Source organism: Bubalus kerabau, chromosome 21 (genome assembly GCF_029407905.1).
Source record: "Bubalus kerabau isolate K-KA32 ecotype Philippines breed swamp buffalo chromosome 21, PCC_UOA_SB_1v2, whole genome shotgun sequence".
Lineage (NCBI taxonomy): Eukaryota > Metazoa > Chordata > Mammalia > Artiodactyla > Bovidae > Bubalus > Bubalus kerabau.
In genome coordinates, this window is record NC_073644.1 from 32793240 (window position 1) to 32812150 (window position 18911).

The 18911-nt window shown below is 39.5% G+C and overlaps 1 pseudogene; it reads right to left on the reverse strand.

Annotated features, from left to right (window-relative positions):
• Nucleotides 1-3685: 3685 nt before the first annotated feature.
• Nucleotides 3686-4349, reverse strand: LOC129636162 (peroxisomal membrane protein 4-like; annotated as a pseudogene).
• Between the last annotated feature and the right edge of the window lie 14562 nt (nucleotides 4350-18911).

Here is an 18911-nt window from a genome sequence, read left to right on the forward strand (position 1 = left end):
ATACAATGAAGGATCCTTCCAGTTCCCTTCCCTCATTTAAGACTTTTTGTTGCATTTTTATTCTTATGCAATTATTTCATATTTTCATACTTAAATTGAATGAATCAGTGCTCAGAATCAGTCTTTTCATGGCTGTTTCATTTTCTGAGTTATTTTGATTTATCTTGTGGATTGCTGGATTTCATTATCAAGGAGTTTATTCTAGGGGACTCATGTATACTATACTTCCTGAATTTTTGTTTGCCTGATTCTCATTCCTCACCCCCTTTGCCCTTGCCCACTTCTGATATCTGTAGTCCACAATCATTTTCTGGTTTGCTTTTCATGTTTCAAGAGGGCTGGCGATGTGGAATGGCAAGAGCTGGTGGAGTGGGCAGACTGCAGTTCCATTGTGTATTGTCTAAAATACCCTCTCGCACCATACTTGTTCCAGTTGACTATATTTCTGGGAATCTATTTCTGGGATTCCAGAAATAGATATCTGGAAACATTATTCCAGATAATAAAATATCTTGCTATTTTATTCTTTTGACCAATTTTTCTATTTTTTCACCAATACCACACTGTCTTGATTACTGCTTCTTTATATTAAGTCTTGAAGTTGGGTAATGTCACAGTTGTCCAGCTTTCTTTTTCTCCTTCATTATTATGTTTATTATTCTGGATCTTTTACCTCTTCATATAAACTTTAGAATCAGTTTGTTGATATCCACAATAAAATAACTTGCTGGGCTTTTCATTGGGATTGCATTAATCTATAGACAAGTTGGGAAGAACTGACATCTTAGGAATGTTGAGTCTTCCTATCTATGAACATGGAATATCTCCATATATTTAGTTCTTTGTTTTCTTTCATCAGAATTTTGCATTTTTCTCCATATGTATCTTGGATATCTTTTGTTAGATTTGTGCCTAAGCATTTAATTGAGGAGTGCTCACTAACTCAGCGGACATGAATTTGAGCAAATTCCAGGAGATAGTGAAGGACAGGGAACCCTGGCAGGCTACAGTCCGTGGGGCTGCAAGGAGTCAGGCGAGACTTAGCAACTGAACAACTATAGAAAATATAAATTGCAGGCTTCCCAGGTGGTGCTAGTGGTAAAGAATCCGTCTGCCAATGCAGAAGACGTAAGAGATCCGAGTTTTATCCCTAGATCAGGAAGATCCCCTGGAGGAGGAAACAGTACCCACTCCAGATTCTTGCCAGGACAATCCTATGGACAAAAGAGCCTGGCAGGCTATAGTCCATGGGGTCACAAGGAGTCAGACACGATTGTCTGAGTGAATATAAATTGTATTCTGGTTTTTAATTTCAAATTCTACTTTTTCATTGTTGATATATAGTCAAGCAGTTGACTTTTACAAATAATCTTATATCCAATGACCTTGCTATAATCACTTCTTAGTTCCACAAGTTTTTTGGCAGTTCTTTCAGATTTTCTACATACACGATTATGTCATCTATAAGCAATAATGATTTCATTTCTTCCTTCCTAATTTGTATACCATTTATGTCCTTTTCTTATTTTTCTGCATTAATCAGAACTTTCAGTATGATGTTGAAATGCAGTGGTGAGAGGAGACATCCTTGCCTTGTTCCTGATCTTACTGAGAAAGCAGGTTTCTCACTCATGTTAGCCAGAGGTCTTTTGTATCTTTCTTCATCAAGTTGAGGAAGTTCTTTATTCTTGGTTTACTGATAGTTTTTATCATGAATGAGTGTTGGAGCTTGTCAGATGCTTTTTCTGCTTCTGTAGATATGCTCGTGTGATGTTTCTTTTTTCATCTGTTTATGTGATGGGTTACATTAATTGAGTTTTGAATGTTGAATCAGCCTTGCATGCATGGGATAAATCCACTTGTCATGAAATATATTGATAATTCTTTTTATACATTGTTGGATTTGATTTGCTGATATTTTATTGAATATTTTTACATCTACATTTATGAGAGATATTGGTCTGTAATTTTTTTTTTATACTGGCTTTGTTTGGTATTAGTGTAGTACTAGCCTCAGTGACTGAGTTAGAGATTGTTCCCTCTGCTTCTATCTTTTGAAAGAAAATGTAGAGAATTGGTATAATTTCTTCCTTTAATGTTTGATAGAATTCACCAGTGAACCCATTTGAACCTGATACTTTCTGTTTTGTAAGGTTACTAATTATTGACACAGTGTCTTTGGTGGATGTATACCTAATCTATTCACATTGTCATGTCTTGTGTGAATTTTGGCAGATTGTATTTTTCAAGGAATTGGCCCATTTCACCTAAATTATCAAATTTGTAGACATATAGTTGTTCCTAACATTCCTTTATTATCCTTGGAATTTCCATGGGATAGGTACTGATGTCCTCTCTTTCATTTCTAATAATAGCAATATGTATCCTCTTCCTTTTAACTAGTCTTAATTAGTCTGGCTAGAGATTACCTGATTTTATTGGTCTTTTCAAAGAAACAGCTGTGGTTTTGGTGATACTCTGCTGATTTCTTGTTTTCAATTTCATGATTTCCATTCTTATTTTTTTTATTATTTCTGTTCTTCTTCTTACTTTGGAAATTACTTGGTATTTTTCTAGTTTCCTAAGGCAGGAGTTTAAACAATTGATTTTTTTTTTTTTTACTATGTTTATCCTCACTTTAGTAGAAACTGAGCCTCTGAGAAGAATCTTCCCCAAGGTTACACAGCAGTCCAGTGGGGACTCAAACCCAGGTCCTCCAGCTCTGTATCTGTACTGTCCACTAGAATTTTCTGTGAGGATAGAACGTTCTAATCTGTGCTGTCCAATACAGCAGCCACTAGCCACATGTGGCTGCTGAGCACTTGAAATGTGACTGGTCCAAATCGAAAAATGCTGAAAGTGTAAAACACACACCTGATTCTGATGACTTAGTATAAGAAAAATAGAATGTAAAATATCTTATTAATTTTTATATTTAATACACATTAAAATGATAACATTTGAGAAATACTGGGTTCAAAGATATAATTAAGGTTAATCTCCTCTGCTTCTTTCTCTCCCCACATTTTTTTTTTTTTGGCCATACCTCGTGGCATGTGGGATCTTAGCTCCCCAACCAGGGATAGAACCCATGCCCTTGGCAGTGACAGCGGAGTCCTAACCACTGGACCACCAGGAATTCCCTCCACTTTTTAAAAACTGTGGCTGCTAAAAAAAGCTCAGTCACATATGTCTCACACTGTGTTTCTGTTGGACAGTGGAAACACTGGAGCTTCTACAATAGAACACCCAAGGCAAGGAACTGAGTATTGTCTAAAAATGCATTTTTGCAACCCACTGCCCATCAGCCAGAAGCCCTCTTTTACAGAAGAATGGTCAGAGAACATACCCACCAGAAAGAGACTTCAGTGCCCTCGTCTGGGCTCGATGATCCCTGAGGCCCAGGGTGGGGTGTGACCTTCCCTGGTCTCTCAAGAGTCAGCAGCCATCACCGTGCCCAAGGCTCCTCAGCCTGATTCGGTGGCTCGTTTCACTATTCAAGAGTACCTAATGAGAACTGATAATCAGTGCTTCCATTTCGCCAAATGGAGCCCTGGGCTAACAAAAGTTAGAGTCTAAGACCCCAGATCTTGAAGAGGTAGGAGCCTCTTGGGATGGTTAGCAGGTGGAGCCAATCTCAAACCGCGGCTGGACACCTCTGTCACCCGACTGGGGTGCAGGAGCCTTCCTGAGCACCTGGGGGCCCCGTTACCTGGAGGATTGGCTCTTGTTGTAGATAAGGAAGTCCGAGAGTTCGTGCCACACGTTGCTGTCTTCGTACAAGTAGGTCATGGACGACTGCAGCGAGGGCTGCAGGATTGGCCGGTGGCACTCGAAGAGCCACAGCACCAGCCCCCACACCAGCCCTGTGAACCATGGAAACGGGTCCAACCTGTGTTCAGGGATGAAGCCCTTCTCCATGCCCAGGCGGCAAAGGGCAAATAGGACATGGGATAGCAGGTACATGCTGATCTGGCTGTTGACGTTACTGTTGTTTCCAAACACCAGCAAGCCCCCGATGAAGGCAGACACGAATGAGTGTGCCTGGTAGGTCTCACCCTGGACATGGGACTGCAGGGCGCAGAGTCCCTTGTAGAGTAACACAAACCTGGCCAGGTTCCAGGAGTGGGTGTACGTGGCCTGCAGGGATGGCACGCAGCTTCTCCCGGAGGCTGCCACTCCGGAAAAGAAAGGTCATGACCAGCGCTGTGAGGGGCCTGGATTTTGGCTCCATAGACTGCCCCGTTCTGGAAGCCCTTAAGCATGGCCAGTGCTGTGTGGTAGCGGTGTTTGCGCAATAGTGTGTTGATCGCAAAGAGCAGAGCCCGCAGCTGCAGTGGGGCGACCATAATGCAGGCGTTGCTGAGGGTGGTAGACATGGAGCAGGACTCACGCCCTGACAGCCGGGGTTGCATAAACAATTGATTTTAGATAAAATATGTATTAAATGCTATAAATTCCCCTCATCTTATAAATTTTGGTGTTATGTTTTCACTTTTAATTCAAAATATTTTTAAATTACTCTTGAGATTTCTTGGTCAATGCATATTTTATTTAGAAGTATGATATTTAATCTCCAAGTATTTCAGGACTTTTCCATGTATCTTTCTGTTATCAATTTCTGATTTAATTCTATTCTGATCTGAGAACAGATATTTTATTTTATGATTTCTAGTCTTTTAAACTTTTTAATGCCTGTTTTATGGCCTGGAATGTGGTCTATCTTGGTGAATGTTCTGTGTGAGTTTGAGAAGACTGTATTTTTGTCACTGTTAGATAAAATAGTGTAGAAATCTATTATATCCAGTTGACTGATGGTATTACAGAGTTCAACTGAGTGAGTGAGTGAGTGAAAGTTGCTCAGTCGTGTCCGACTCTTTGCAACCCCATGGACTATATGGTCCATAGAATTGTCCCGGCCAGAATACTGGAGTGGATAGCCTTTTCTTTCTCCAGGGGATCTTCTCAACCCAGGCGTTGAACCCAGGTCTCCGGCATGGCAGGCAGATTCTTTACCAGCTGAGACACAAGGGAAGCCCAGGGTTCAACTGTGTCTTTACTAATTTCCTGCCTGCTTTTTTAATAGAGGAGTATTAAGGTCTCCAACTATAAAATGGATTCATCTGTTTTTCCTTGTAATTCCATCAGACATACGCATTAAGAATTATGTCTTCTTAGATAACTGACCCCTTTATTATTACGTAAGATTTCTGTGTATCTCTGATAACTTTCCTTGTTGTGAAGTTAGGAACAACCTAACTGAATCCTCTGCTTAAGATTCCACAAGGCTGCAGTCAGGCAGTTGGCTCTGCCACGTTTTTCCTCTGAAGCCTGAGGTGTTCTTTCAGGCCCATTGAGTTTATGGACAGAATTCTGTTCATGACAGCAATTGGTCTGAGGGCCTCAGCTCCTAGAGACCATCCCTCTCCAAAGGAAATTCACAGCTAGCTTTTTGCTTCTTCGGGGTGAGTAGGGGAGTATCTATCTCTTAACTTTACGGAAGTTCTTAACCCTCTTTTAAGGAGGTCACCTGATCAAGTCAGGCCCACATAGGATGCTTTTGTTTTTGTTATCTTTTTCTTTGTGTACAACAGATGATTTGATATACCTGTTTTGAGATGGTTACCACAATCACATTAATTCACATATCCGTGATCTCATATAATTTGTGTGTGTGTGATGAGACTACTAAGACATGCTGTCTTTGTAAATTTCAAGTAAACAATACAATATTATTAATTATAGTCGCCATGCTCTATTCATCTTACAAGTGTGACCAGCAACTCTTCATTTCCCCAGCTCCCTAGCCTTTGGTAGCCACCATTCTATTCTCATTCTCATCTTCTCTCTCTCTCTCTAGATTCCACATATAAGTGAGATCATCCAGTATTTGACTTTCTCTGTCTGGCTTATTTCACTTAGCATGATATCCTCCAAGTTCATCTACATTATAGCAAATGGCAGGATTTCCTTCTTTCTCTTGGCTGAAGTAATCTCTTGTTTAATTAACTCAAACACAATTGATTAAGGACATTAATTCTGCAATGTCTGTTACCTTTTTTATATGCTATTAATTAAAATCAAATTGCCGGTCTTATTCACACTCAAGAGAAGGGGATTATGCAGAACCAGACCCATCTTAGAAATTGATCTGCCCAGAAATCATGACCTGCATATTTAATTTCCTATCTAGTACCTTGACTTGGTTTTATCATAAATACTAAAATTCAACATGATCGACTCTGAGCTCTTGCTCTTCTTTGAAGATTTCCCCTATCACAAGTGTCACCTCAAAAGTTAATTTGAAGTTTTTCCATTTCTTTCTATCTCTACTGCTGTTATCCCAGTCCAAGTCATCATTATCCGTATTTGTAGACTGCAACAGCCCCCTTCCTGGCTGATTAATTTTTCAGTTCATTAGTCATATAGCAGCAAACGTGATCTTAAGACATAGATCTAATCTTTTCTCTCCTCTGATTATAAATAGTCTATCATTATCTGTTGCTTTTTAGAGTTGCCCTTATGAACTGGGTGACCTTACCTATCTTTCCAAGCTCATTTTAGACTGCTTTCCTTTTATTCATCAAGCTCGCCATACTGTCTTCTTTTAGTTCCTAGGATATGCTAAGTCCTTTTCTGTTTCAGAGTATTTTCACATGTGATTCACTCTATGGAGAATTCTCTCCATTTACCACCACATCTTTGCACACGACTATGTCCTTCTTGTTGTTGGAAAAGGGTGTTTGCTGTGACCAGTGCTACGACCTGCTACATTCTGTACTCCAAAGCCAAATTTGCCTGTTACTGCAGATATTTCCTGACTTTCTACTTTTGCATTCTAGTCCCCTATAATGAAAAGGACATCCTTTTTGGGTGTTAGTTCTAGAAGGTCTCATAGGTCTTCATAGAACTGTTCAGCTTCAGCTTCTTCAGCATTACTGATCGGGGCATGGACTTTGATTACCGTGATATTGAATGCTTTGCCTTGGAAACGAACAGAGATCATTCTGTCATTTTTGAGATTGCATCCAAGTACTGCATTTAGGACTCTTTTGTTGACTCTGATGGCTACTCCATTTCTTCTGAGGGATTCTTGCCCAGAGTAGTAGATATGATGGTCATCTGAATTAAATTCACCCATTCTAGTCCATTTTAGTTAGCTGATTCCTAAAATGTTGACATTCACTCTTGCCATCTCTTGTTTGACCACTTCCAATTTGCCTTGATTCATGGACCTAACATTCCAGGTTCCTATGCAATGTTGCTCTTTATAGCATCGGACCTTGCTTCTATCACCAGTCACATCCACAGCTGGGTATTATTTTTGCTTTGGCTCCTTCCCTTCATTCTTTCTGGAGTTATTTCTCCACTGATCTCCAGTAGCATACTGGGCACCTACCGACCTGGGGAGTTCATCTTTCAGTGTCCTATCTTTTTGCCTTTTCATACTGTTCATGGGGTTCTCAAGGCAAGAATATTGAAGTGGTTTGCCATTCCCTTCTCCAGTGGACCATGTTTTGGATTGCAAGGATATCCAACCAGTCCATCCTAAAGGAAATCTGTCCTGAATATTCATTGGAAGGACTGATGCTGAAGCTGAAACTCTAATACTTTGGCCACCTGATGTGAAGAACTGACTCATTTGAAAAGACCCTGATGCTGGGAAAGATTGAAGGTGGGAAGAGAGGGGGTGACAGAGGGTGAGATGGTTGGAATGCATCACCAACTCAAAGGACATGAGTTTGAGTAAACTCCTGGAGTTGGTGATGGACAGGGAGGCCTGGTGTGCTGCAGTCCATGGAGTCACAAAAAGTTGGACAGGACTGAGTGACTGAACTGAACTGTTGTCCTTCTTGTACTTCAGATCTCCTTAAACATCACCCCTTCAAAGATGCCTTCTCTGACCAACATGTGTAAAGGAGATCTGCTGGTTGTTATAACCTGTATTCAGTACATTGACTCTTGCTTTTAGTACTTGTCACACTTCTTAATCCAATGTTTAATTTGTTTTTCTTGCACTCTCTTGGCTAACTTTTGTGTCCCAGTATCTACACAGTGCCTGTCAAATAACAAATCATTAAAATATATTTCATGAATGACTAAAGTGTTGCTATTACCATTAATATGGGCTAGAATGATTCAAAGAAGTTGTTATGGGAAAAGCTGGCTTTGTAGGATAGAAAGTCAAAATGGGAAAAGTCCTGTGAAAAATGGAATAAAGAGTGAAAACAAACTGATGGATGTAGAGATGAGTGTGGAGCACTCAGGAGTCAGTAGACAGAAGGCTTTACATTGGGGAGCAACAGAAAATGAGGTTGCAAAATTATGTTTACCAACTTAAGTAGAGCCTAGTAGGTAGATTTTCCAAGATAGGTTATTACACAATATTAAGCATAGTTCCCTGTGCCAAATAGTAAGTCCTTGTTGGTTATCTATTTTATATATACTAGTGTGTATATTTTAAGCAAAGGAAAACATTGAATAAGCAGTATTTAAGAAAGATTGAGGCAGCATTATTTCCATTGAACTGAAGAAATTATCTGGAGGTAAGTTATTTATCCAGAAGTCCTTATATTCATTTATGAAACACGTATTTATACCCCATTCACTGTGTTTAACGCAGTGTATTTGGCATGAGAGTACCATGAGTTTCACTTTAAAGTTGAGTCCTAAAGAACAGAGACCAGCTTGAGGTTGGTGAGGGTCTGAAAGAGAAAGATGAGAATGTTCATGTGCCCAAGGACAAAAGAGAATACAGTTAGTTCTTACAAACTTAAATAGTTTAGCCTGCACCTTGAGAGTAGAGTTTGAGTAGAGGTGTGAAAGTGTTCAGTCGCTCAGTCGTGTACAACTCTTTGCAGCCCCACGGATATAGCCCACCAGGCTCCTCTGTCCATGGGATTTCCCAGGCAAGAATACTGGAGTGGGTTGCCATTCCCTTCTCTAGGAGCTCTTCCATACCCAAAGGTAGAACCTGGGCCTCCTGTATTGCAGGCACATTCTTTACTGTCTGAATCACCAGGGGCTTCAGAGTTATGAGCGATTAAAAGAGTAGTCAAGAGGTAGATCAGAAAGGGCCTTTTTAGTTATTACGCTTGACCCTTGAACAACAACATGAGGGTTAGGAGTGCCAACCCTTGCACAGTCAAAAATCTGCACACTGCTATCTCAGCCTCAAAAATAAAGGAATTGATAAATGACTAACCCAAGGGCAGGAAGCTGAAACCATATGGGCAGAATCAGGACTCAAATCCTACTTTTTCTGATTCCACATGTTGTGATCTTTAATCAAACACAAATATTCTCCTGAACTTTATTAATTAAGATCTATAGAATGATTGATGCTTTTGAACTGTGGTGTTGGAGAAGACTCTTGAGAGTTCCTTGGACTGCAAGGAGATCCAACCAGTCCATTCTGAAGATCAGCCCTGGGATTTCTTTGGAAGGAATGATGCTAAAGCTGAAACTCCAGTACTTTGGCCACCTCATGCAAAGAGTTGATTCATTGGAAAAGACCCTGATGCTGGGAGGGATTGGGGGCAGGAGGAGAAGGGGACGACAGAGAATGAGATGGCTGGATGGCATCACTGACTCCATGGATGTGAGTCTGAGTGAACTCCGGGAGTTGGTGATGGACAGGGAGGCCTGGCGTGCTGCGATTCATGGGGTTGCAAAGAGTCGGACACGACTGAGCGACTGATCTGATCTGATAGAATGAAAATACACATACTACATTTATTTTTTTTTAAAAACTCTGTGTGCAAATGGACCTATGCAGTTCAAACCTGTGTTGTTCAGGGGTCAATTGTATAAGAAATTTGGGCGTCTTGAAACTGTGAGAAATAGGACAATGTACAGTCAGTATTTAGAAAAAGGGATGAGAACAGGTGAGTTATTAGAACTAGAAACATGGATTAAGCTTTCATCTTTGCAGAAACTTGATTATATCATGGGGGATGGAGAAGAGAAAAGAGAGTAGAACTCCAAAGAAAGAAAAAGGGAAGTGGGTGAGGTCATTAAAGGTTGAACAATCAAAGATCACAATAGAAGCCAGGGATATGAGACCTTTCAGAATTGTCAACAGATCATTTCATGACAAAGTTTGGAACTCAGAGGATGTGTTTTGCAATGGCAGGAATAAATTGTAACCCTAGGAAATAAAGTTCTTTGTGGTTGCTTGAATGATCAATTAACAGTTAGAATATTTCTGTGTTGATGTCCCCATTTGTGAGTTCCTAAGATATGTGGATAAATAATGTAAAAGTATTTCCCAGTGCTGAAAAATGGAATGTTTTCTCAAGACAAGTAGCCCCTTACATCTTACTTAGGTTTTCAGTTTATTTAGTCAGCTCTGACTTTTGGTAACTAATAAAAAAGTAAATCAGCTTGTTTTGAGAAAATTTTAATGTTTCATAATTTTGGCATCACTCAGTAAGTTTTATTTGAAGGGTACACTTAAGTTTCCCTGGGCTCAAATGGAAAAAAAATCTGCCTGCTATGCAAAAGTCATGGGTTCGATCCCTGGGTCAGGAAGAGCCCCTGGAGAAGGAAATGGCAACCTGCTCCAGTATTCTTGTCTGGGAAATCCCATGGACAGAGAAGCTTGGTAGGCTGCAGTCCATGGAGTCACAAAGAGTAGGAGATGACTGAGGAACTAACACTTTTATTTTCTCACTTAAGTTTAGTGGAAATCATGTAATTTGAGGACAGAAAAACCCATTTGTTTTTGTATTCTGGCTCTACCTGTTATGATTTGGGTGAACTTTCATGTTTGGGGGGTATTTCCTTGTCTAAAACAATATCCACATTTTGGAACTTGAAGTTTTAGTTTTCGGCTTTACCTATTGACTTTCTACCATGATAGAAGAGAGTTTAGTCCTTTTCCTTTCTCATCTTGCCACATATAATCATACTTGTCCTTCAAACCCTTCTGTCCTCCCAATAGAGATAGTGTTTTGTTTAGATACATCCTCAGTGTTTTTGTTGTCAGGACTGTCTCATTATCTGCAGTATTAACTACGCAGTTTTATCTAATTTTCCTTTCCTGTATTTTTTTACTTCCTGAAGTTAATAATATCTTTTTGTTGTTGTTTTTTTAATTTATTTGGCTATGCCAGGTCTTATTAGAGGCATGAGAACTCCCAGTTGCAGCATGTGGGATTTATTAATAGTTCCCTGACCAGGGATTAAACCTGAGCCCCCTGCATTGGGAGCACTAAATCCTAGTCACTGGACCACCAGGGAAGTCCTAATAGTGTCTTACTCTATCGTTTGCTTAATGTTCTAAGTGTTTATCTCTGATTCAAGCAAACTCTTCATCACTATCTAAATATTCTGTCAAGATGGTCAGACAGATTAGCTAGTTTACAAGTTTTATCTTTTTAAAAAGTTTCTGCCATGCCTCTGTCCTGCTCCAGTTTGAACTGCTCACCATCAAAAAAATCTGCACACAGTTTTCATCTTTTCGTTACTGACCAGAAATTTCTCTTACATCATCCCTCTCCTTCTCTGGGTCTCCTGTTTCCTGTATCTTATTTCTTCCTCTTGTTTTATTCCCTTGCTTTGTCGGGTCCTCTTGTAGCCTGTTAGGAGGTAAATTTTTTGAAAACTTACCTGAAAATGTTTTCTTTTAACCACACCTTTGATTGAGACTTCGATAGAATTTGGTAGCATTTAATAAAATTTTAAGTGAAAATAATTTTCCTTGGGAATTTTGAAGGCATTCTTGCTCCATTGCCTTATTCTAATAGTTGCTATTGACAAGTCTGATGTTACTCTAATTCTTGATCCTCTAGATGTGATCTGGTTGTGATCCACTCATTTGTTTCTCTCTGGTAACCCGTGGAATCTTTTCTTTATACTTAGTGTTCTCAATTGTCTATACAGCTTCCCTTGGTGTGTTTATTTCATATTCATTGTGTTAAATACTCAGTAATCCCTTTATATCTAGAAACTCATGTCCCTGAAGTTTTCTTGAATTTTATCACCATTGATCCTTTTCTCAGTTCTTGCTGCCTGGATCTCTTCTGTTATTAAGATTTTGAATCTCTTAGATTAATCCTATTTCCTGACTTTTTTTTCATGTTCAATTTTCCATCTTTTTGTCCTTCTGAGAAGTCATCTTAATGTATCTTGTAATCTGTATGTTGAGTTTTCAGTTTGGTTATGTTTTTCATTTGCAAGAGCTTTTTTGTTTGCTCTCTGATTTCCTTTACTTTCTTTATTAAATATAGGGTCCTGTGCCATTTGATGGAACCAATTTTTATCTCTCTAAAGATGTAAATTATAGTTCTTTTCTATTTTTTTTTTTTGTTCATTTCATATTTTCCTGTTCTTTGGCCTGCTTTTTGTCTGGTTAACCATTGCCTTTCCTCTTCTGGGGAACCTAGTTCACTTTTCCTGGGCTTGCAGCGCACAGCATCTTGCCTCTTGTTGGTATCTGTGGGAATAATTTGATTTCAGCATTTGTGGTCTTTTAAGTTGGTTATCGCTCTTCTGCCTGCATTTTATCTTCTACAATTTTATTATTCTCTCTTTCGAGTAATCATTTCTTCCCTTATGTCTTTGCAAGTTCTTTTTTCCCCCCTCTACCTTTTTCAGTTTCATTTTACAGGAGTTTGAGGAAGGAATACATGCATTTAATCTGTCCCTTTACTAGATTTAACTAGACATCCTCTTCATTGCTTAGTTAACTAAATTAATTTAAATTAACCAGTACAATAATAGCATTAAAAGCATCACTGCATGCACGCATGCCAAGTCACTTCAGTCATGTCCCACACTTTGCAAACCATGGACTGTAGCCATCCAGGCTCCTCTGTCCATGGGATTCTTGAGGCAAGAATACTGGAATGAGTTGCCATGTCCTCCTCCAGGAGATCTTTCTGACCCAGGGATTGAACCTGTGTCCCTTGTGTCTCCTACATTGACAGGTGGGTTCTTTACCACTAGCACCACCTGGGAAGCCCAAAAGCATCACTAATTATTCATAATTCTGTAATGCCCTTCAATCTCACAACTTTTTTTTTTAACATATTTTGTTATATTTCCTGCCTTTTTTATGGGATTCTAACCTTCGGAGTTATATATTATTCCTACTTTGCTTTGTTGCCATCATTTCAGGCTTCTCAGTTTAACCATACATATTTCAATGACTACCTTACGGCAGTCACTTTGATATTTTCATATGAGCACTGTTTTGTGGTGAGTCTTTGGAGATGCCTTAAGAGCTTATGCTATGATTTTTGTCAGTAGATATTTTTGCAAGTTTAATTTATTTCTCATTTTTAAACCAAGATTTGTAGATGAGCACCTTTGCTGTTTCATGTTGTTTCTCTGGTAAATGGTTGCAGGCAAAGCACAGATGGGCTGAAATGTGAAACAAGAGCAAAGAGAGGGCGCACATAGTAAAACTTAATAAATATTTGCATGAGATTGCTTGAAGCCAGCCTTATGTGCCTGGCTCACAAACTTTGCGATCCATAAGAAACAAATTGTATTCATTTTAGAATATACACATATTTCTAGTGTTTTATAGAGGATTATGTTAGCCTTAGAATTTTGCTATTTTATGGAAAGCAATATTATCCTTTCTATAAGAGACATTATAGAATGGCAGCATACCAAATGTCTAGATAGTGTATAGTGAAGGGGAAAAGTCAATCTTCCAAATAGTTATTGACTGTCTGGCTAATTATTAATAAAAATAACTACCCAACATATCCAGTGCAAGGAAGCAGGATGCTCTATAATTATTATACTCTTACAAGGGCATTATTATTACTGGGATGAGCAGAGAAGGGAATTTAGAAATAATGTAATATATAGGTGACAACAGAGAAAAGATTTCATCCAGGTAACAGCAAATAACAATAGTAATAATAAGACAATCTATGTTTTATGGTCTCATCATAAAATTACTAATTTGAAAATATATCAAGACAGTTTGTAGACTATAAAGCAATGCCAAACTATTTGTCTAAGTTTCTGTTGCAGGATTTTGTCATACTAGAAGTAGTCTTCAGTGTTGGACATAATTAAGTACAGAGATTGCTACTGTAAAAAGTAATATTTCAATACCAATTTGATCAATTCTGTTTTATATTGTTGCCAGCATTATAATGGGAATCCTGCTTACTCAGAAGAAGTGGAAAGATCAAAATGACTTCCTAACATTCTGTTGCCCATTGCCTTTTGTTGAGCTGTTCCCCGGGGCTTGTGGGATCTTTCTTCCCCAACCAGAGATTGAATCCAGGCCCTTGGCAGTGAGCACGCAGTGCCCAAACCACTGGACTGAGGGCAGTTCCCCACCTGTTCCCTCTTCAGCGCTCTAGGGTTGTTCTTGTTTGTCTGTTGTTGGTTTTTTTTTGCACTAGTGACAAGTGAAGTGAAGTTGCTCAGTCGTGCCCGACTCTGTGCGGCCCCATGGATAGCAGCCTGCACCAAGCTCCTCCATCCATGGGATTTTCAAGGCAAGGGTACTGGAGTGGGTTGCCATTTCCTTCTCCAGGGAATCTTCCCAACCCAGGGATCGAATCCAGGTCTCTCACGTTGTAGACAGACACTTTACCGTCTGAGCCACCAATCATAAGGAAGGCAGAATGCAGTCCTACAGTTTGACGAGAGGGGTGAAACTGCAATATTTAGCAGACTGTATGTTCCAGCAGTTTTATAAGCTGCCCTTTTCACTTACAAAGGTATCATGAATTGTTTTTCTATGATTTTAGTTATTTATCTACAATGTCAATATTATATCTACATGATAGTTAATTACATGCTGGGTTTCATTTGTCTTTTGAGGACATTTGGAAGTAAATATATTGCTATGAAGCTTTTAAAATTCTCTGGCTCTCTTTCTTAGTCACCCATGTCTACATTATCCTATTTTCGAATCATGTCACTTTTTTCAGCTATAGTGCCCCACCAAACTCACTAGATTTTGTAATGCCTTTATATATTGGTCTATCTCCCTGAAAAGCAACTTCTTCCTTTAGTTTATATGAAAAACTCAGGTCCTGCTATCATTGAGAAGTTAAGTCCACCTTCCCAGGTGGCGGTAGTGGTAAAGAACCTGCCTGCCAATGCAGGAGACATAAGAGACGCAGGTTCGATCGCTGGGTTGGGAAGATCCCCTGGAGGAAGGAATGGCAACCCTCTCCAGGATTCGTGCCTGGACAGTCCCATGGATAGAGGAGCCTGGCAGGCTACAGTTCACAGGGTAGCAAAGAATCAGACATGACTTTTGTGAAAACTCAGGTCCTGCTATTGTTGAAACAGAAAACAAATGCGTAACACCCAAAGTACCTCATTATTATTTAAGATTCATGGGTATATGAATAACATTTGTATATGTAAGAACTATTTCTTTCTACTGTGCACTGCAATAAAGCACATATCCTTTTTCTCTTCCAGCACTTCAAACTCATGGTTGGAATAAAAAAAGTTTTTCCTCTTCCAGTTCCTCTCCCCCAAATCCTATTTATCTTCTCTCAATAATTTCACATTGGTGTAGTCATCTTTTCTGATTGCTGTTTCCACTTTGGGGGGGGGGGGGTGGCGACATGTTTCATAGATAATTTTCTTGCCTACATTTCTTAAATCCTTGCTCTCCATTTATTTATTAAACAAATGTTTTGTTTACAGTCTGCCATGTAATAATGTCCTGTCTTAGTTTCTTAACTGCATGTTCTTTATGACATGTTTCCTACTTCATAATTCTTTCCTTCAAATTTTTTTAAAGAAGGTCTTTCCATTATCCTGCTGTTTGAACTGAAGGGAATCTCTAAGACTCTAACCTGTAACCTGTTTTATTCTCCCATTGTATCTGTGAATGTTCTCAAATGTAGCCATTATTTTTATGGTGCTGATTCTCGTAACATCACCCATCCATTCAATCACGCTCAGATTATTATATATACTTTTGAGCCCTGCATTTAAAGAAAAGCATTAACAAACACGAATGTGTCTGGAGGAGGATGATTAAATTGATTGACTACTCCTAAACCATGTCCCATAAGGAATGGCTGAAGGAATTGTGCATATTTATTGTTTATCTTAGAGTAAAAACGATTAAGCTTAGACAGGATAATTGTTTTCAATAATTGGAAAGTCTGTCACATAAAAGAGAGAACAGATTTGTTATGAGTTGTTCTAGAAGGGTCTACTAAAACCAACTTGTACCAGTTGTGAAGAGCTTAGGTTCAAATGTTCCATGATGAGGAGCAGAGGTTAAATCTCACTCTGTTTGGCCTTGCTTACAGTGTCTGACATCCAGCCTGAGTCCATCCTAGCCTAATGGATGTTTATTGATTGGTTTGAATTTTCCTGAATTGCAAGAATAAACCTTTCTAACAGGAAAAACAGACTGCCTTTGAAGTAAAAATACCCTATCTTTTAAAAAAATATTTATTGATAAACTACAGTGTAGCTGCCCCTGTGCCAGATATCTGGAATATAAAGATATTAACATTTTAATATTGTAGACAACCTCTGTGGGGCAGGTATTCTTCTAAATATCTCTTGCATGCCTCTGTACTCAGTCATATCTGGCTCCTTGCGACCCAATGGATTGTAGTCCGCCAGGCTCTTCTGTCTGTGGAATTTTCCAGGCAAGAAGACTGGAGTGGGTTACCATTTCCTTCTCCAGCTAAATATCTCTTATGTATCAGCATTTCAGATCATTAACCTCACATGATAAATACTTTTATTCTCCCAGTTTAGGAGTGAGGAAACTGAGGCATATAGGCATTTCGGCTTATCACTTACATAATAAGCTGAGGGACTGAACCAGTAAGTCATCAAGCTGAGATTTGAACCCGGCAATCAGGCTTCAGAATCTTCTTACTTAGCTACTGTGATAAACTGCCTCCAGTATTGAAAGACTAGAGGACGTGTATGAATTGGAGGACAGAAAGATTTCAGGATTGGAATAAAATCTAGTCCAATCCCTGCCCTGGGGATTCCCGATCAGCAACTGTCCTCCACCTGAAAGTCATGGTCTTCCTAACCTTCCATCCTGTCTCCTCACTGCCTGCTTCCCAGTGATCCTCCCACAATGCAAACCTGATCCTTCCACTTTCTTCACACCTGCCCTCTGTCCCCTGATGTCCACAGAGCAAATGTCGTCCCCCTAGGCTGACGCCGAGAGCCTCTGTGGTCTGTCTCCACTTCTGCCTCTCGCCTCACCTCCCACTGAACTCTGCAGCACGCCGTGTGGTTACATGAGCCAGTCCTGCACATTTCCTGACTGGGGAGATAATAGAGTTATTGTGAGAATTAAATTAAATAATCAATATAAAATGCTCAGAATAGAGCCTGGAATGTCTAACTGTTCAATAAATGCTAGCACTATTATTTTCATTTATTTCCTATTATCTTGCTGAAATTGCTACACCCAACATATAGCTTATTCCTCAGTTCTCTCACTGGTCTTAGAATTGCTTTGTAATACACTGTAAAATAAAGGAACTTTATTGGCTCTTCTAATTTATAAATTCGGAGGCAGAGTGTGTCCCTCCAGGGTCCAGTCGGAGCTGTTCCTCTGTTTCTCTGCAGGTTTCTCAGCTTTGCCTTCCTCTCTGCTGCCTTGTCTTATAGGCTGGCTTCCATCAGGGCTGCCAGAAGGCTTCCAACAACAGCAGGAACTATCTGCTTTCTCATTCGCATTCACTGCAAAAGAAAACATTGCATCTCATGACCATCCATCCAAAGCACTGAGTTTGGTTCTGATTAAATTGCCTCCAAAACAGTCACTGTGGCCTGGCAAAGCCTGGCTTGGTGAGTTGGATGGTGACCCTAAAAAAGATATAGACACATTCTAACTCCCAGAACCTGTAACCATATCTGGAAAAGGGGGGGTTGCTGATATAATTAAGTTAAGGATCTCAAGTTAAGCTCATCCTGAATTATCTTGGGGTTGGCAACACACCCAATGACAAATAGCCTTATAAAACAAAGGAGAGAGCTATGTGAGGTTGGAAGCAGAGATTGGAGCCACTGGAAGTCAGAAGAAGCAATGAAGGGTTCTCCCCTAGTGCCTCCAAGGGTTCTGTGATCCATTTCTATTGGTTACACCACAGTTGATTCCAATTGTGGAGGGCCTGCCATCTTTTTTTTAAATTTGTTTTATTTTTTTATACAATTTTAAAGCTAATTGCAAAATATTGGCTACATTCCCCATGTTGTACAATATCATACACCCAATATTTTGTGCCTCTCACTCCCCACTCCTGTACTGCCTCTCCTCCTTTGCCACCATAACCACTAGTTTGCTCTCTCTATCTGTGGGTCAGCTTCTTGTTACATTTACTAGTGTGCTATATTTTTTAGATTTCACATATAAATAATATACAGTATTTGTCTTTTTTTCCATGTATCACTTCACATAATACACTCCAAATTCATCCATGTTGCTGCAAAAATATTCAATTCTTTTTTATATTTCCTATCCCATTAAGTGAAAATTGCTCAGTTGTGTTCCACTCTTTGCGACCCCATGGACTATATGATCCATGGAATTCTCCAGGCCAGAATACTGGAGTGAGTAGCCTTTTGCTTCTCCAGGGGATCTTCCCAACCCAGGGATCGAACCCAGGTCTCCCGCATTGCAGGCAGATTCTTTACCAGCTGAGCCACAAGGGAAGCCCAAGAACACTGGAGTGAGTAGACTAACCCTTCCCCAGAGGATCTTCCCGACCCAGGAACCGGGGTCTCCTGCATTGCAGGCAGATTCTTTACTATCTGAGCTATCAAGGGAAGCCCCCTTATCCCATTGTATGTTTGTATATATATCCACACACACATCACATCTTCTTTATCCATTTATCTCTTGACAGATTCTGAGGTTGTGGAAGCCATCTTTTATTTAACACTTGTTAGCTTACCTTGTTAACTACTATGGTAACTAAAATTTA